General features: G+C 36.6%; 1 protein-coding gene across 1 annotated transcript in view; it reads right to left on the bottom strand.

Annotated features, from left to right (window-relative positions):
* TENM4 (teneurin transmembrane protein 4) overlaps positions 1-20,261 on the bottom strand; it is a 1,252,272-nt gene extending 1,232,011 nt beyond the window's left edge. The window contains exon 1 of the mRNA XM_074216997.1: positions 20,131-20,261. The gene's annotated coding sequence lies outside the window, so the exon portion shown is untranslated. The remainder of the gene's footprint in view (positions 1-20,130) is intronic.
* Positions 20,262-21,015: the final 754 nt, after the last annotated feature.

Raw genomic sequence — 21,015 nt, forward strand, 5'->3', positions numbered from 1 at the left:
GGTGGTAGAAAAATGTGGAGCTAGAAAACTTGCAATAAGATAAATGCTGACAACTATCTTTGGATATGATTGGTAAAAATGTTTGAAATTATTAAAATTAATAAACAAATAATTAAAAACATCAAAAATATTATCTCATTTGCTCCTCACAAAAATCCTGGGAGGTTGATGCTATTAATACCCTAACTTGACAGTTAAGCAAAGTGAGGCAGATAGAAGTTAAGGGATTTGTCTAGATTCATACTGGTAAGTCTCTGAATTCATATCTGAACTCAGGTCTTCCTGACTCTAAATCTTGTACTCTACCCACTGCATCACCTATATAATAATAATAATAATGGTCAATAAAACATGGTATTGGTGGTCTACAACACTTGAGAATGATGTCAGAGTCAGATTAAAATGTAACTGGGAGAAATTTAATAATATAAATTAAAATATAGATTAAATACAATTAAATATAGATAATATTACACTTTAAAACTATCAACTTGAGGCCTACAGGGATACCTATAGATTAATTAGTGGTCCTCATTTATTTCTATTTGAGTTCGACTCAACTGGCCCAGAGGATACCTAGGGTTTGGATTTAGGTGTTTCACTTGGGCAATGCAGAAAAACAAACAATTCTAGCTCATGGTTACAAAGCACTTTCAGTTCATTTTTCTTGTTCTATTCATTTCAACTAGCAGTTACCAAGTATTGTGTTAGACAAAAGCAAAGACATAATACAAGCCTTCAAGGAGCTCACATTTAAAGGAAGCAACAATAACTCATTTATGCAGCACTTTGAGTACAAAGTGTGTTGTATATGTTCAATTGTTCTTCTTACCAACCTAGTGAAGGTGGGTGTTGTATCCATTTAATAGATCAAGAGTCTAAGGGCTGGGAAGGTTATTGACTTGCCCATCGGGACTTAGATATATTCTGAGGTAGGATTTTAACCCAGGTCTTATGCATAACACCATAACATGAAGGCATTGTGACCATCTAGATAAGGAACTATACATGACCAAATTCTGTGATTTTGTCAAGATTGAGCTACAGAATGCAAGAAGCCAGATTGAATGTAGCTCTCCAAGACTCCTAAACTAATACTTTTTCCACTTAGCTGTAAGCCTAAACAAAACTTTAATCTATATGGGACCTGAATTTTATTTTATAGAATACCTTATAGATCTTCTATTGGCCAGCATTCCTCTAGAGGTTAATCTTCAGATGATTTAAAGCTAGGAGGCAATATAATCCAATTCTGTTTGTAGATTAGGCTCCTGAGGGCAACAGATTAGGCAACAGAGGCTAAGTGATCAATCCAAGGTCTGGCAGGAAATATTAGAAGATTGACCTGAACCCAGCTCCAAAACACCAGCTGCCTCTCTCCTCAACAGGAATATAAATGAGAACATTTAGGAATTGCCTCTAGGAAAAGGTGAGACAGTAGAATAAGAGGTCTATGTTGTTTGATGATGTCTGATGTGTCATCAGTCTTTGGTGTCCCTAAGGGCATATCTACTTGAGTAACATGCATATTTCATAATATTATTGTTTAGACTATGTGTCTCCTTTCACGTTCTCCTCCAGTGCTTTATGTGCTAAAGAGATGATCCTGAGGTCTCTAAACATTTACTAATGACCTTTTTGTGTTAGACACTGGGATTATAGAAATAAAAGAAAGAAACCATTCCTGCTCCCAAAGAACTTCCATCTGGTAGGATCAGAAAAACATGATTATAGGTAAATAAAAACAATTGAGAGAGAGAGAGAGAGAGAGAGAGAGAGAGAGAGAGAGAGAGAGAGAGAGAGGACCAGCAGAGTGCACGGTGCACCTGAACTTGTCACCAATGGGTTGACCACCAAAGACGGCTTTCTGACCATTTTTTGAGGGCCATAATCTGATTTGATAGGATTATTCTTGCCCATAACACCAATATCCCTTCTAGTTTTAGGAAACTGAGGCTCAGCTAGACAGGATGGTAGAGAGGAAGATAAAATCCTCTGTTCTCAGGTTGGCAAAGTTGTAAGGATCACCTATGGAGGGAGGTTAATGATTGCCTTAGCATTTCTGCTGAGCATTTAAGGGTCCTGGATAGTAGAAAGGAGGTTATTTATAGTATTTTAACAAATATAGAGATAAATTTTCATTCCTTGCTACAGGATAGGGAAAACTAAGAATGTAGCTGGACCTAGCACACAGTAGGTGTTCTAAAATTCTTGTTGGCTGCCTAGGTGATTGAACACACTTGGTTTGGTTTCCTGCCAAGAATTCATTGGCAGTCAGAAATTGGTAAAAGATAGAAGGTGCTGGTGTCTATCTACTTACATTTGGACTTCCTGTGTGTTAACATTGTGGTGATAATACATAGAGTTATTCCGGGTCCCTATGTTCACACTGTTCCATGGGTCAATCTGCTCTCAGCCCCAAACACAATGTACACCAGAAATGGAAAATCGAGTGATGATGACAGCTGTGACTGGAGCCCATGTTTCACTGCCTGTCTGAAATAACTAGCTGAGCTTACTTCCAGATTTTATCCCTAGAGAAGAGTCCCCTGCTGGGCACTGGGCAGAGGTGACATCTGTAAGACATAGTGTCAAAGTCTATACAGGTATATTAAAGATCTAAAGCCCAGGTGTATCCACATTACTTTGAAGTTGTTTTGCTTTGCTTTGCTTTATTTTTATTTTTTGAAAATAGACTCATGATCTTGTGGGTAGAGGGAGCTGGGTGGAAGAAGAAACTGGCACATCTGGGGTACCAAAAGGTTAAATGAATTGTCCAGTATCATATATTCAATGTGTGATAGAGGAGGAATCTGAACTTAGAACTTTTTGACTCTAAGACCAGTCTTCCCTCCACTACATCATGCTACACTCATTGCTCTAGCCACTAGGTAACACTGTCTCATATGGTTGTATATATATATATATATATATATATATATATACACACATATATATATATATTATGTATAGCAATACAGCATATCCATAATGTACTTAAATATTTATTTGCTCAATGTTGTCTGTCCTTTGTTTTTGAAGAGGACCAATGGCATCATGGATGATGTCTAAACTTGGGCAAGAATAGGATTAAAATGAGGCAGAGCTGCACAAAGCCATCAGTCTCACTTGCTCTTCCTGAGTCATTGAAGTCCAGTGGCAGGGCAAAAGTCAGGATGACTGGCAATGGCCTAGGATGATGCAGATGACCTTTGAGTCTTTGATGTCTGACCAAGCTCTCAACATTCTCAGTTGCCTTTATGGCCATTGGAACAAATTGTTTTCATCTGCCCATTCCACCAGGAAAAATATGCATAAGCTTGAGGGTAACCACCACCCTAATTTACTGGCAGATTAAGTTCTGTCAGTTATCCTCAACCTGATTTAATCTGTCTGGCCAGACAATTAACTAGGGTGTGGCTGCTGCACATGCCACAGCATCTTGGATGAATCAGATGGACAAAAGTGGATATGCAGCCTTGAAAAGAGTTCAGCAAGCCCTTACACCAGAGATGCTAGTCCTCCTGAATACTCCATGCACAATACATAGTATTGACACATATTACATTGTATATCCAGGCAAACTTTGGAAATATTGTGGGTTCAATTCTAGATCACCACAATGAAGTGAATATCATAACAAAGTGAGTCACATTATTTTTTTGGTTTCTTAGTACACATAAAAGTTAAGTTTATACTACATTATAGTTTAAGTATGCAATAGTAGTTTGTCTTAAAAACAATGCAGATACCTTATTTAATAATGCCTTATTACTAAAAATACTAACCATCATCCAAGCTTCAGCAAGTCATAATCTTTTTGCTGGTGGAGGGTCATACCTCTGTTTATGGTTTCTGTCTGATCAGGGTGGTGGCTTCTGAATGTTGGAGTGGCTATGGCAATTTTTAAAAATAAGATAACAATGAAGTTTTCCACACTCATTGACTATTCCGTTCACCTGAACACTTTAGAAGCCACTGTAGATGTATCAGTTGGTCTAACCTCAATATTGTTGTGTCTCAGGGAATATGGAGGCCCAAGGAGAGGGAGAACACACAACACTTATTAAGCTCACCATCTCCTATGGGTATGGTTTGTGGCACTCCAAATAGCAACATCAAAGATCAACCATCACAGAACATCATAACAGACATAATAATAATGAAAAAAGTTTGAAATATTAAGGGTTACCAAATGTGACACAGTGACATGGTATTGGAAAAAATGGTGCTGACAAACTTACTTAATGAAGTTACAAACTTTCAATTTGTAAAGAACACAATTAGCTGTAAAGCACATTTAAAAAAAAAGAACAATAAAATGAGGGATGCCTCTATACAACAATACAGTATGCACATACAGAAACACACTGCATTGCTACTCAGGTAGTATATTGGAGGCAGCAGGGGATCAGAAAGACAATGGTTGGAATCCTGGTTCAGCTGTTAACCAGATGTATAACCATGGAGAGTTAATTTACTCTCAGTTTCCTCATCTGTAAACTGGTGATAATAATAGCACCAACTTTAAAAGCCTCTTGTGAGGATCAAGTGAGATATTTTTATCAAGTTATTAGCACAGTTCCCAGTATGTAGTAGGTGCTTAATAGTTGCTTACTAACTTCTTTATTATTATTATCATTTTTTACCACATTATACAATCTGACCTTCACATGGCATCCAAAATAATTTTCACAGTCTATTCCTATTATTCCACTGCTGAGAAATCTTCAGTGGTTCCCTTCTGCTTGCAGGATGAAATAACAAACATACCTGGTATGTTGTCTGATTCTAATGAACCTTCCTAACCTATTTCTTCACAGTATTCCTTTTCACACAGTCTACATTTTAGACAGACTAGCATCTTAGCTCTTCCTCCATCTCCTCTTGCCCACTCTGATGTCCACTCTAACACTTCGTCTCCCACGTGTGAGAAAGAACTGCGTTGGCATCATTGAACACTAAGCTAGATCTCACTACTGCTACTCTGAAATCTGTTCTAGCCATTGGGCCCATGACTCTCATCTTTGCCTATTGGAAGTTTGCTCTTCTCTTAAGGCTCATCTCCATCGTGTCCTTCTCTGTGAAGACTTTACTGATTTTGCCAACTGCAAGTGTCCACTCCCTTTTATTTTACTTTTCCTTTCCATCATCATATTCTACTTTCTATTATAGTTGATTTACATGTCTGATCCATATCTCTCCCTCCTCCACCAACCCCATCAATAGATTGTGTGTGTGCTCTTCCAGGGCAGAGGTTGTACCATACTTGTCTAGATCAGGGACAGGTCATATTGGTCTAGCATTGCCAAGGCAACTACAGGAAGGGACTTGAAATTCAATAAATCTAGTAGATTTTTAGGAGTGAATTGTTTGACTGAATATAGCCCATGAAAGCATGTTATGCATATCCAAGTGGCCTTTGACAGAAAAAAAGGTTCTCCTTCTCTAGGTGTTTTGTAGTCAAAGTAGCGATTCCTGAATAGAGTAGTTGCTTATCACATGTTGGTTGAGTTGAACTGACCATAAAATGAATGTTTCCATAGACATGTGACATATTGGATAGAAGTATGGGTCACAAGTCAGAAAGACACAAGTTCAAATCCTGCCTCAAAGACTACTAGTTATGTGAGCCTAGTCAAGTAACTTAATAGTTTTTGCTTCACTTTTTTTCACTTGTAAAATGAGGATAATAATAATAATATTTAGCTTCCAGAATTGATGTGAATGCTATCTATTATTATTATTATTATTATTATGACCCATGGAAAGTCATTTAACTCCCATCTGATTTAGTATAAAAGGGAGATAATGGTAATACCTATCCCCTACCATTGTTTTGAGGATACAATGTAAAATACTTGCAAAAAAAAATGTGCCATATAAATTTTAGCTATTATTCAGCACATTTATTTTCTGGTATGAATCTAAATGTGGCAAGAATTGCATTTTTAAAATCCTTTTTTTCTATAGAAGAAAACTACCCAGATGGTGAATATAAATGCCATTGAGACACACAGGCTGTCTCAACAACCCTAGGAGTCATTTTGAAAGAAGGCAATTCTTCTAAACAATCAGTCTGGGACTGCATGATAACCTAGGAGTTTGAAGCTTGGGCAAATGTATGAGAATTCTTAATATCACAAGAAGCCCTACCATTTGATAGCAGCTTCTGATCAAAATGGTGCCAAAATGACAAATTTTAAAATGTCTATCACACTCATATTTATTAATTCACCAGTAAGCTCATTTAAAATAATCAAATTAACATTTGGATGGATCCCCTTGGTACTTCTATCATTTGTACAAACAAAAAGTCAACAGATACAAAAAAAATTCTCAAGCAAAATCTTTTTACCTCTCAAAAATTTTAAACATGAACTTTCTTTTGGAGTGAAGCAAATTTTTAAGTAAAAGGTCAAATTAGAATCCTGGCTCTTTCGATGACTTAATTTGTGGATGTGGGCAACTTTTCTTATCTTTTAACTTCAATTTCCTGATCTATAAAGTTTGCCAACATTTCATGTTTTCTGTTCTAACATTAAGCATTGTAAAGTCCCTTCTGGGTCTATCATTCTATGAGTCAATGGAATGAAGATTTATTAGTTCCTTAATTGGCAGATTCACAGAACTTCAGAATTGGAAGACATGTTTGAGGTCACCTTCCCTTGAACAATGATCCTTGCTCAATGTAGTGACCTGTCTGATAATCGTATTTCATTAATTCTTCCCCTGTAAAAAGCAAAGAGCTAGTCTAAATGATCTCCATGTTCCCTTCCATCTCTGACAGTATGTGATCCTTGTGATCCTGGCACTGACCTAGACTGGCAGCCTTCAGGACTATGACTCAGGAGGACTGGCAATCTGGATCCTTTCATTTTCTGTTACCAGGTTCAGTGTTTGTTGCCTTCCTGTGACATAATAGAAATCAACTGCATTGAGACAGTAACACACACTTCTAAATCTCCCAGGAGCTCTCTGAACTGGTACTTACATCATATGCTGTGAATTTTACCTTCTGCTTGCTTACTATACCTTGTCCCTTCCACCAGACCGGAAGTTCTTGGAGGTCAGGGACAATAGCCTCCTTTAAATATATCTCCCCCCAACAGTGTCCTTGCACTATGAAAAGTCTTGCACATGATAATATAAGTTGGTATGAAATGAAAATAGTGGTAGCTCCCATTTCTTCTTCTTCTTCTTCTTCTTCTTCTTCTTCTTCTTCTTTTTCTTTTCTCTCTCTCTCTCTCTCTCTCTCTCTCTCTCCCTCCCTCCATCTCTCTCTTTCTCTTTTATTCTTTTCTTGTCTCTCTCCCCTTCTCTTCCTCCCTTCTTTCTTCTTTCCTTCTTTCTCCCTCTCCTTTTCTACCTTCCTTTTCTACCTTCCTTTTCTCTTTCTTTCTCTCTCTCTCTCTTTCTTTCTTTCTTTCTTTCTTTCTTTCTTTCTTTCTTTCTTTCTCTTTCTTTCCCCTTATCTCTCTCCCATCTTCTTCCCTTTCCTTTCTCCTTCCTTCCTTCCTTCCTTCCTTCCATCCTTTCTCCTTTTATTTCACCATTTTGGTCTAGAGAGTGAACTCAGCCAGCGGAATAATTTACTTAAATTAATAAAGGATTAATAATTAATGCAATGATTAATAAGGACAATTTTAGTTATTTTTTATTAAATATTGTCACACAGGTAGACTTGACTATGAAAGATTGCCTAATGTAGAGGATAAAGGGCGGGCCTTGAGGTCAGAAGACTCAGGTTCAAGTTTTAACTCTGGAAATGATACTAATCATAGTTAATATTTATATGGTACATTAAAGTCTATGAGACCCTTTACATATATTAATTTGTTTGGATCTCACAACAATCCATTGTGCCAAGAACTGTTATCCCCATTTTAGAAGAAATTGAGGCTGTGAGTGACATAAGCCACTTAGGATTACATAGTAAATTTCTGAGGCAGGGTTTGTACTCAGAACTTCCAAGAAATGCTCTAAGAATAGATCATAGACAGTTGCTATCAATTTGAAAGGAGTTCCTCACTAGCTAGTTCCCTACGTCAATTTTCTTAAGGAACTCATAATCCAGACCAAAACAAATAAAACTCTAGTCATCTAATAGGCATGACCAATTTTTTGTGACCTTTTAACATATTCAACAACTGGATAGGTCAATGTACTATCTGCTATGTAATATATGGGATATATTGTAGCCATAGAAACAAAAGCAACATCAAATAATAATGCACACATTTCTTTAGTTTTATGCATTTTACACAACAGTCTTATAAGGTAAATATAGGCATACCTTAGAGATATTGTGGGTTTCATTCCAAACCACCATAATAAAATGAGTCACATGATTATTCTGGTTTTGCAGTGCATATAAAGGTTATGTTTATACTGTAGTCTATAAAGTGTGCAATAATATGATGTCTAAAAACAATGTACATACCTTAATTAAAATTATTTTATTGCTAAAAAAATGCTAACCTCCATCTGAGTCTTCAGTGAATCATAATCCTTTTGTTGGTGGGGTGTCTTGCCTCAATGTTGATGGCCACAGAGCAATCAGGGTAACGATTGCTAAAGGTTAGGGTAACTGTGGCAATTTCTTAAAATGAGATAGCAATGAAGATTGGCACATCCTTTCACTTTATCATTCCATCAAAGAGTTATTAAATGGCCTAATTTTAATATTGTTGTATCTGGAATAGGGAGGCCCAAGAATAGGCAGAGATTATTGGTCAGTGGAGTAGTCACAGAACATTTATTGATTAAGTTCTCCATCTCATATAGGCTTGACTCATGTGCCTCAAAATAATTATAATAATAAGATCAAAGATCACTGCTCACAGATCACCCTAATAGATATAATACTAATGAAAAAGTTTGAAACACTACAAGAATTACCAAAATGTGACACAGAGAACTTGCTGCTGGAAAAATGTAAAAATGATAGACTTGCTCAAGGCAGTGTTGTCACAAACCTTCAATTTATAAAAGACTTAGTATCTGTGAAGCACTATAAAGTGAAGTATGATAAAACGAGGCATGCCTGTAGTGCTAATATTTTTCTTTTTCATTCACACATGATCGTAGCAGTTAGCATTTATATGCTTTAATTTTTTGCAAATTTCTTTTTTTTATTTGATCCTTACAACATTCTAGAGGGATTTTGCAGATGAAGAAATTAAGGTTCAAAAGGTTGAAGTTCATATAGGATTGTCCTATAATTCCATCACAGTCTATGTCATAGCTGGGCTTAGAGTTTAGGTCTTCTGACTACAAATCCAATCCAATGTAATTTGGCAAATGGGCAACTAGTGGAGGCAAGAAGACTCCTCTTTCTGAGTTCAAATCTGATCTAAGGTACTTAGCTATATGACCCTGGGCAAGTCATTTTACCCTGTTTGCCTTAGTTCCTCATCTGTCAAGTGAGCTAGAGAAGGAAATGGCAAACTACTCTAGTACCTTTGCCAAGAAAATCCTAAATGTAGTCATGAATAGCTGCACAGGACTGAAAAACAACTCAACAATAATGTGGCCAACATTTATTAAATGCCTACTGTATGCAGGATTCTGGTTTGTGACACTGATACACATAAAAACTTTAAAGAAGAAAACATCAACTGAATCAACTTTACATTCTAAAAGGGAACTTGCTAGACTCAAATAATGATAAAATTTGAACAAAATACCAGAAAGATGTAAAGTACCATGTGAAGTTGGATTGGAGAAAGATCATTCCTAATGTAATGAATCAGGGAAGGCCTTATGAAAAAGATGGCATTTGAGATAAACTTTAAAATATGGGTGTCCAAACTTTCAGTTCTTCTGGGTCACGTTGTCCAAGAAAAACTTGTTAGGGGCCACATGTAGAATTTGATATCTATATATTAATATTTATACTTATATTGACAATGAGTATAATGATAAATGTGACTTAGGCCTCATGAATGGGCTTTGAGGTCTGCATGCAGCATGCTATGGATTAGACACATTTGCTTTAAAGGTTGTTTGTGATTTTTCAAGGTTGGCACCATGGAATCAGGAGAGATATGTACTAGTATCCCATCTCAGACAATGACTAGACATTAAGGACAAATTACCCAATCTCTCTAAGCCTTCATCTGCAATTGGACATAATACCAACATTACTTAGCTCTCTCATTGGATGGAAATATCAGATATAAAACTCTTTGTAAACCTTAGCTAACATTTCAACGACTATTGTGATAAATAATGTAATTTATTATGCTGTATTCAATGACATAGAAACATGGGTGAAAATGCTCAAGATTTTATCATCAAAAAAGACAAAGAAACACCTATTTGTCTTCATCCCAAGATGATTATGGGTGAGAACTCAGGTTACATAGTATAACATTCAGGGACTGTCCCTAGCACAAATAATTTCATTAATACTATAGGAGGTGATTTGCTGGGTGAATCCCAAAGTCAGGGTCAGCTAGATGGATTTGGAAATATGAGACCTATCTTCTTGACTTCAAATACAGACTCAAATGTGATCCTGGGCACGTCATTTTACCCTGTTAGCCTCAGGACTAGAGAAGAAAATGACATATCTTTGCCAAGAAAATTCCAAAATCGGGTCCCAGAATCAGACATGATTGAAAAATGACTGAACAACAACTCAAAGATAGCCAATTCAGAATCATTTATTTCCATGCTTATGACCTAAGAACAAAGTCACATACATTTTGTGAGAGCTGATAGTTAAATTTCCAGTGCAAGTACAAACATCCTGGAAATCATCAAGCATTATAAATCGGGGCTTGATTTATTGTTTAGTTGTTTGTCTAGACTGAAGAAAATGATGAAAATGTGAATACTACAGTTAAACTTCAAAGTCTTGTCAGTACATTTGTTTTTTGCTGAAGATACAGTTTGTTTCTCCCTTTCCACAGGCATATCTTAGGCTATGCAGAGAGTGTATACTCAGCGAAACTTCCCTTGCCATTTGCTTCCTAGGAAGGCAGCCTGGCAACTTACAGAATATTTCTGCTAGTTAGATTCCTGGACAGTCAGAGAGGTGTGGATATTGAGCTATATAAGATCTAGGTGGGAGTTAGTTCTCAAGTTAAGGTAGACTTATGACTGTCACCTGGTTAAACCTCTTTTCTCCCAAATAGGAAATAGGGAGAAGAATTCTTTCATGACCTCCATTTTCTGATTGAAAACAAGTAGATGACAAAGTCAATATGATGCTAGACAGCCTTTAGGAGGACAGAAGTTTGAATGTTGCCTCTGACACTAGATTGTGTGATTCCAAGCAAGTCATCTAAATTTTCTAAATTTAACCTTTTCATCTGTAAAATGGAGATAATAATAATAATAATAATAAATAATAAATAATAACAGCATTGATCCATCTGTGGATCAAATGAAATATGTATAACATATTTTGCAAACTTTAAGTCTTAACAGAATTGTTAGCTACTATTACAAGGTTGGGAGAAAGTGTTCTGCCAACAACAGCAGCATAGAAACGTGATGTTATTTACCATTGACATTTGTAAATATGGTAAGGTAAAATGATAAGAAACATACCTGCTTACTTGAAATTTTTGTTCCTGGATATGAATCAAATTGTTCTGGTTTCTCCCTTGAGAAGCTGTTTTAGCTCCCAAATCCCTACTAATGATGTAAGAGGTAAGAGGATGTGCTTTGAAGTTTACTAAACCACATTGTCATTTCCAGACCAGTAGGATGCAGGGAGTTTTGCCCCAGAGGACAGGGTCCTTGGTGAGCTAGGAGTTGCCTCCTGAGCAGGAAAAGATCTGAAGGGACTGTTTGGGGTTGAGTTGGGGTGGGCGGGAAAAGGCAAGGCAATCTAAAGCTGAGATAGACCTCGAGGGAACAAAGACATTGCTGTGGTGATCATGGAGACAAGGAGACACAGAGAGTCTGAACCTAAGTGCCAGAGAGATGGGGAGAGTTTGGGTATGTGGAGAATGCTGTTTACATGATTTGACTTTTTGTTCTATTACTAACTTGTATGGCCATTGGCAAGTCATTCCATCCATCTAAGGTAGGGTACGCTGATAAATGTTTAACAACTGACTTGATGGGGAAGGAAATGTCCTAAAATACTTTTTAAGTTTAAACTACACTATTAATATTTCTCCTTCATTTTCTTATGTCTAGAAAAATAATTAATCAAATCCTGATTTATCGTGTTTGCTGATTTCCAGGGTGAATATGATTGCACTGAAAATTAACAATCAACTCTCACAAAATCTGTATGAGCTGGTTCTAGCATACCTCTGATTTAGGACCCTGCTTTAACTTTTAAGAGTTTGGAGATTAGATCATCTCTAAACTCTACCATTTTGTAATCTAACATTCTTTGTTCTCAGTTACTTTCTTGCACTGCCATTGTATGTCCTATATTCTAATATTACCTGTCTTAAATTTCCTCCTAGCCCTAAAAATCTCATGTTCAAAGGGTCTGGGTCTAATAATTTATGATTCTCTGGTTAATTTGACACCTACCACACTGCATTTTTCCTTGAATATTTATCTTTATTAGACATTACTTCATAACAAAGGAACTTTCTTTTTGTCTTGGTTTGTCCTTATGGAAAGAGAGCTGGATGTTGCCTTAGAGAGCAGAGTTCAAATAAGTTCTTAGAAGTTGTGCAACCTCTGAAGAGAAGTGCCCATGATGTTAGTGGACTCATGGGATCTTTGTGTTGGAGAAAGGTTGACCCATCTGTCACCCCTCCATAAAATTCCTGCTTAGAAACCAAATTGTGACACGTTCTCAAAGGCTATAGCAGATGGCTTCATGAAGGTGACATCGACTGAAGGCAAGCTCCAGCAAGTCCTATTAGACCATAAAAGATTCAACTATGGGTTCACCTGTCAGTTGAGGCTTTATCACTAGGTTGTTATCTCCTTCTGTCCATGTGGGGAGTCATATCCTTATATGTGGGTATTCTGTCCAATGGAATATAAATTTTGATTTCTTATTTTTCCCTCAGGTATCTTGGAGTTTGGGGTTAGATTTCCTTTTTCTTTATTTTTTCTATCATTTATTTTTTAAACCAGAACAATTAACTCTTTTGTCTCATACAGTTTTCATTTATGATTTTTGAAATACAGCTCTGGAAAATCAGGCTTTGATAAAACCCTTTGAGATTCCAATAGAGTGACTAGACTATACCCTTAAATCCAAATCACTCTGGCTCTCACTGATTGATCAATAATAGGTCCCAGCCCAAGCTTCATTTATTCATTATTTGGGTTTTGATAGTTCAGAGTGATTGTGCAGTGGATAGAGCACCAACCCTCAAGTCAAGAGGAACTGAGTTCAAATTTGACCTCCAACATATGATAACTAACAGCTAGTGTGATCATGGGCAAATCACTTTTAACCTTGATTGCCTTGCATCCAGGGTATCTCCTGATTCAAATCTGATCACTGGATCCAGATGACTACAGGTGTAGAAAATGAGGCTGGTCACTTAATATAGACCCCTCACTCAAATCCAATCCACTTGTTGTATTGGCATCATCTCCCTGATATCATGGTGTTCTTCAAGAGCAAAGGACAAACACCACCATCATCATCATTAAATAGCAATTGTTTCTGTTCCGTAGAAACTCTGAGGGTCTTCCCCCTAGATTGATTTCTTTGTGAAGTCAAATTAGGCCATCTTTTTGCCTCCTCTCTTACCCAACCTTAAACTACTGAATAAGTGTTGCCTCAAATAAAATAAGAACTGGCAAAGAAAGGCTAAAAAGGTCAAGGTGTCGCATTGCATCTGGGGCCATCTCTAGTCTTCCTGACATATGTCTCACTACTGGATGACTCTGGATAGGAAGGGTGAAGCTTATGACTGTGCACACTTCTGCCTCAAAACCAATTCACTTGCAAGTCAAGACATCACCCCCACCCCCATGTCATTGGTTCTGTTTGAGAAAGGAGAATGAACACCAGGTTGGCTACAATTTAATGACTTTTCCATTCATAGTTTTCTTAAAAAATCATTTGCTAAGTTACTATGTCACTATGATTTGCCCAATGAGGGAATACCCATCTCCATCTCAGAATTTCTTATTTCTTTCAGAATTTAGTTTAATTGCTACCTTCTTTATTCAGCTGTTCCTGGTGCCCACACATTCTATCCCTTTTTATCCTAAACTACCTTTTTTCTTTATATGCTTATAAATGTAAATATCTTATCTCCTCTTAGAGAATGCAAGTTCCTTGAGGACAGGTCCTATTTTTTTTGTCTTTGTCTTTTCAGTACCTAATCAAGTGCTTGACCCCTAGAAGTTGCTGGATAAATGTTTATTGGTTGATTAATTTATAATAACATGTCAGGTATGGCATGTGAATTATTCTGGCAGAATAATAATGGGAAGATTTTTTAGGTGCACCCTCACTCTTTAGCTTGTTTTCAGTGATTTTGATGTATTGCAGTTTGTATGCTCTTATTGAGTGGATTTATAGGCTGTGTTCTCTAGTTTTAATTAAACCAATGCTCGCAAAATGGCCCAGTAGCTTATAAAAAAGATTCCTGCAAAGAAACCAAAGATTGAAGATAATGCTAATAATGTGAGTATAAGTGAATAGCTAGAAAATAGCAGAAATGACACTTCTCCTCCTAGTATGAGCTCTTCATTAGCCACAGTCCAAGGTAAGAACAATCACATCTAATCAGATCTGCCAAGAAAGTGAAATCATTATGAATATTTGAAATATGGATTTATATTCACATGAATGGTAATCTCACTCTATTATATATTGAGCCCTAAGATTTTGATGAATGAAAGCATGAAGTCTTTAAAAAATTAAGCTTGAGTGTGTCACCTTTAAAAACTCTTAAAAACACACTTGAGAAGTTTGGAAACAGAATTGTCTAACTTGTTTAAAGATTTTCCAAATGAAGAGTTTCACTGGGTTTTGAATTCATTCATTCAAAATATAAAAATGCAACCTTTTCCAATTAGGTTTCAAGAATGACCAAGCTAGATATTCATTAACCAAATTTCTACAAAAATCTCCATGGAATGGGACTGAGGAATGAATATCTTGATTTACTAAGTACAGCCAAAAATGTTCATCTTCCATTTCAATCAATCTCTTTTGAGATATTTTTTTTAACCCATGACAGACATTAAAACCATATATTAAAATTAAGTGCACTTAGGACCAGAATTTAAAATTATTGTATTATAAAGTGTTAAGCCAAGATTTTAAAATATTATAGAATTTATTAAATTATATTGCTTTTATTAAAGAATTAATAATATATATAATTATAAAATAATTTTAAATAAATTGTTAGTGAGACCAGGAAGGTTCTGTTATTTAAAAAAGTTACTTGAAGATAGTTTATTTTATTTTCATGTCATTTTTCTGTGTTATATAATGTATATAATTAGTTCAATGGAACAAATATATATATATACATATACATATACATATTTATACATATCCATACCCACACATGTGTATATAGATATGTATATGCTAGAGCCCTGAACTCAGAGTTTGGTAAGACTTGAGTTTAAATCCTCAGATACTTGCTAGGCAAGTTATTTAACCTGTTTGCCTCAGTTTTCTACTCTATAAAATGGTGGTAATAATAGTATGTCTCTCCTGGAGTTGTGGTAAGGAGCAAATGAAATAATATTTATAAAGCACTTTACAAATCTAACAATGTCACATAAATACTAGTTATTATCATGATCATCATCATTATACTTGGGGGGGGACTGTATGCTGAAAAATAGTTTATGATAAGGGATATATGATCGAAACTGGACTATACCATACTGTCTCTTTGGGGTGAGTTATACAGTACAAAACAAAATTGTTAAGACTCCCCAGTACACTGTGATTCAATAGCCATATACTATTTTCAGTTTTTTTTTTCCTTTTAGAACCTTGAATAACAAGGATAGAAGAATATGCTTGATAGTCCAAGCAATTTGGATCCACAGTAAAGAATCTTTCTAATGGCAAATCCAGAACCCAAGAAATTTCTTATCACAATTATATTTTAACTTTTTCAGTCTCTTCAGTTCTCACCTTATTATTCTAACCTTTCCTTTTTCTTTATATATTGCTATTATGCTAACCATATAGGATGGGCATGATTCCTGACCACTTATGATCTTTGATACTTTGATTTTTGTATTTATTTTGGAGTGTTCCTGAGGGACAATCTGGATATTGTTGAAATGATGTAGGATTTTCCTTTTCCTTAATTTTAAGAGTCAAAAGAAAGCACAGAGATCATCAAATCTTCTACCTAGCCTTCTTTTGTCCTCCCCATTGCTATGTCCACCCTCTACCCCAGTTTAAAGAATTGAACACAATAGTCAAGAAAAATGAAGTGACTTGCTCAGTCACATACCAAATTAGATGAATTGCTGAGACCAGAGTTTAGGTTCCCTTTCTCAATCTCCTGTTCTTTCTCTACTTATTAACATTATTTTTCGCTCTTCCTTCCCTTACTTGTATCAGAGGACTGTCATTTGGAAACGTCTTTGTAAACTTTAAAGGGCTATGTGAATGTGAATAATTTATGTTAGAGGCAAAAGGAACATTAGGATCCAGGGGGTTAGCATTGGAAAGAACTTTAAAACATAAAACATGGAAAGTATGGACTTCTTAGAATATGGTCTTACTATTTAGAATGCTGTAGCTGGAAGGGCCTTTGAGTACAGACTCTTGAGAAAGGATTGCTATTTGAAGAAATCTCCTTTCATTATCTTTTGGAATGAAGATCCTGAGGGTGGGGAAGGAGTCTTTTTCCTCCCTTCTGCTTAATACTAAAGACACATGATTAACTGCAACTCCTAGATACGACAGTGACAAGCATGATGCAAAGAAAGTCAAGGAATTTGGTTTCTGGTTGTAGTTTTGCTACTTAATCTGATGTGTGACCTTCTGCAAGTCACTTTCTATCTCTGGGGTCTTTTTCATATCTATAAAATGAGGGCGCTGGAATCTAATGCTAAAATTTTAATGTCTCATAGATGAGGTTTAGATGGCGGCCTCCAGAATCTCTTCTATCATACCATACAGAGGTTCCTTTAAGGACTAAAGAATCGATGTTAATTATATTGTTGCCAGGATGCCTTCCAACTGTAGAATGTTGTGTCTTCAGATCTTTTTGATGTATATTACAATCCTATATATTCTTAATTCCTTTCCAGTTCTAACATTCTATATTCTAAGGCTTCTCATAACACTAATGTTAATTATGGACCCAGTAATTAAAAGTTTCCATATCATTCTTCTCACAAAAACCCTGTGTAATAAGTGATTTAAGCATTATTATTTTCATTTAACAAATGAGGAAACTAAGCTTCATTGAGGTTGAATGACTTGCCCAGATTTATACAAAATCATAAGTTCACATCTTAAGATGTGAAATAATAAACTCAAGATTCCTACCCCCCAGAAAGTGCTTATTTTACCCAGCTGTACTGTCTCAAAAAACCAATATTTTATTTTAATTTAATCATGTAATAAATGCTATGTTATGCCTTTGCATTATATTTAAGTTTAGTTAAGTTTGAGGTTTTTGTTCTAGTTTGTTCAAAATGCTATGATGTGATTGAAAATTTAATTAATGTTTACTTTTGAATTTTTTAAAAATTAGGTACTCTGGTGAAATATTCTGTGTACAACCAAGATTATAATACCTTTCTAAATCCTGAGGTCGATCATTTAACCTATATTTATTAAGTGCCTACATATTATTTAGCCAGGCACTGTGCTAGCAATACAAAGAAAGACAAAATATGTATAACCTATGTCAAATTGCTGGCCTTCTCATTGAAGGAGAGATGGAGAAAAAAATCTGAAACTCAAAATTTGAAAAAAAAAGAATTTTTAAATTGATTTTACATGTAATTGGGAAAAAAATAAAATATAAAATAAAAGAGACAAAAGAAAATCCAATTCCTTCTCTCAAGGAGGTCTTGAGATTACAGTCTAGTAGAAGAGGTATCATGGGAATAACTAAGTACATACAAGACATAAATATAATATATTGACATGTTATGATGCTGGGGAAGCTGATGGTAGGTTATCTCTGACATCCATACTAAATATTATATGATTGTATAATAACATACATATTATTATGTTAGTAATGCAGCCAAAAAACTGATTTTAATTCAAAATTGATTTCAATGACCAGAACCAAGAGAACATTGTAAACAGTAATAGCAAAATTATTTGAAGAATGACTTTGAGTGACTAAGTCATTTTGATTATACCTAAATCAGCTACTATTAACCTATGAAGGAAGGCACTATCTAATATCTGGAAAAAGAAGTGATAGAAATTTGGGCAGAATAATTTTACATTTGTGTGTGTGTGTGTGTGTGTGTGTGTGTGTGTGTGTGTGTGTGTGTGTGTGTATCTAATGTTAGCCATCTCTGATGGGGGAAGGAAGAGGAAAGAAAAAAAGAAAAGAATTTACATGATAACTTTGTTGTACACTTGGAGAGAATAGCAAGTTGTACATGGTAGATTTGCAGTTTCATATGCAATCATCTTTTTATTGTACTGTGTTATGGAAATGCTTGTTTTGTTCTGTGAATTGAAAATAAAATAAATTTATAATACAGTAAAAATGCCAAAAAACTTTAAAAGCACCAAATGGGGTTGAAATCAGCTAATTGTTAGATGGAATATATATAGACATTTGTGGATTTCCACATATACATACCCAGGCACAGCACAAAAAGTGAGTATATATACACACGTGTGTGTGTGTGTGTGTACACACACACACACAGGTATGTATCAATAAGTATCTCACACACATATCTATACAAAAAAAGCATATATCTATGGATAGAAATTGATTAAACAGTTTTTCAGCTCACATTAAAAAGGCAGTAGATTTTATTCCTGTTCCTACTGTGGAATGATTTCACATCTCTGAGACTGACCCTGAGCATCCTGCATCTTCTTTCCATTTTCTGGCTGGGGGCATGGGGTGGGGGGAGGTGGTTTGAGGGGAGCTAAATATCAGCTGGAATCTATAGGGTTGGGGCATGAAAATACAGGTAAAAAAAAGAACTTGCTTAGACCTGGAGGTCACCATGTAAAGAGGCCTGTAGAGATGCTAATAATAATTGATGCTAAAAAACCCCAGTCAGGTACTTGGCACAGCCCCTTATTCTTCACATCCCACACACTGTATTTCCCTAAGTGGATGAATTTAGCAGTAAACATCAGTGTGACCTTTTAGCTAGGCCCTGAATGTTCTCCCCACAGTGGTGGCTGCCTCCTCTTTAAAAATCCTTTCTAGTTGCCTAGAGAATAGTTCTCTCCTCAAATAACTGAAGAAGAATATACTTAAGCACTACATTGATTTTCCATAGAATTTTATAAGTGCGGACATTCTCTTTCATTTCCTGACAAACTATCATATTCCCCAAAGTGTCCAATAAAAATCAGTAATTTGCACATGGCCATTGAAGCTGGTGACTGCTTATTGAGGGGAGTACCTTTCCCATCCATTCCCTCCCTCCCCTTTCTCCAGAAAGTTGAATAGAAAGGAGGGAGTCATTCACACCTTTCAAGGCCCTTTCTAAGAATAGTAAATGATTTCTACCCATTCTCAAAGGTTAAATGGAAGCTGGAAGATGGCCCCAGAAGACTGGTGGCTCAGAATCCCATTCCTCCCTGAATTCAGAGTTTGAACCGAGTCTGTTGAAATGAAACTGTTTAAGTATAAATGTCACAGGCTGAGTCCATGGGGTGACTCTTTTAAGCCCCCATTTGGTTTTGGGGAAATGTGGGCAGACATTCTTCCCCTGTTGCCTTATGATGGGCACCTTGGGGTGATTAAAGAGAAAGCATTTTGAAGAGGAATCATAAGCCAGACAACTGAATGAATTTCCCCTAGGTTGCATCATAAGTGAAGGACAAATAAAGTGTGAACTCATCCTTCTTAGGTCCTTAACTTACATATCCCACCCCACTCACTCCTTGGTGGTACTCAGTTTCCCAGCTCCTGGGGCCCCAGAAACTCAAGGAAGACTCTGTCTTCCTGCTCCAAGGCTTTCTTTCCAGTCGCTCACAATGCAGCTCAGCATGAGTGAGTGGAACACAGCGAAGCTATTGCGACTCACCTGAAAGTCGACTCCCTTCCTGCTCCCCCTTGGAGACTAGGCACAAGATTGGGCTGCAAAACTGGCAATACCGGTCTGGCAGACTCCAGTTCCGATCCCAAGTCCGGAGCAGAGGCGGGGAGCCCTTCAGAACCCCAGGGGATCTAGTAGGAAACATAGAAAAGGAAGCGGCGGCTCAGCCACTCATGAAAAAGACCCAGACAAGGGCTCTCTCCTGTTCCCACACCTGGCCCGGGCCAGGGCCCCTGTGAACTGGGTAGGTAGTTATTGATGATCTCAGTGAGAGACATTGGATTGCTTGTTTTTTTTTTGTTTTTTTTTTTTTACCCCTTCCTCTCTCCTTTCCCTTAGATCTGGCACAGGGGAGCGGGCTGGTGGCTCAACCTGTTGTAATCGAACATGTGGGTTGCTGCTTGTTGCAATAATATTGCAGCAGCCTCATCATTAAAAGAGAGCTTTCCTGATCCGTGGCAACAAGGAGCCAGCTCCCCTTTACCTCTGGCTCGGAGGCAGCTGTTCTTGCTTCCAGCTGAGCTGCCGGCTCTAGCTGAAGCAAAGAAGCAGAGTGGGATGGAGAGGGGACTGAAAAAGCCATCGAGTTCTTGGAGGTCGGGTTTGGAAACAATTGCTCTTTTCCAACAATCTTTTGTTGTCTTGGGATCCCCGGTCCAGTGTGTCCATCAGAGTCTATTTCCAAGCAACCATTGTCTTTCACTGCTATGCATCAGCACCTGCGCTCTCTCCCTATAATTTTAGTAGTGGAGCAGGGAACTCTCTTTGCCCTACTTTTTCTCTTTCATTCTAGTTAGATGGTGCAATGGATAAAAGGCTGCATCTGTAGTCAGAAAGACCTGGGGCTTATGTACAAACTCAGATACGTAGGAG

This window comes from Macrotis lagotis, chromosome 1 (genome assembly GCF_037893015.1).
Source record: "Macrotis lagotis isolate mMagLag1 chromosome 1, bilby.v1.9.chrom.fasta, whole genome shotgun sequence".
Classification (NCBI taxonomy): Eukaryota; Metazoa; Chordata; class Mammalia; order Peramelemorphia; family Peramelidae; genus Macrotis; species Macrotis lagotis.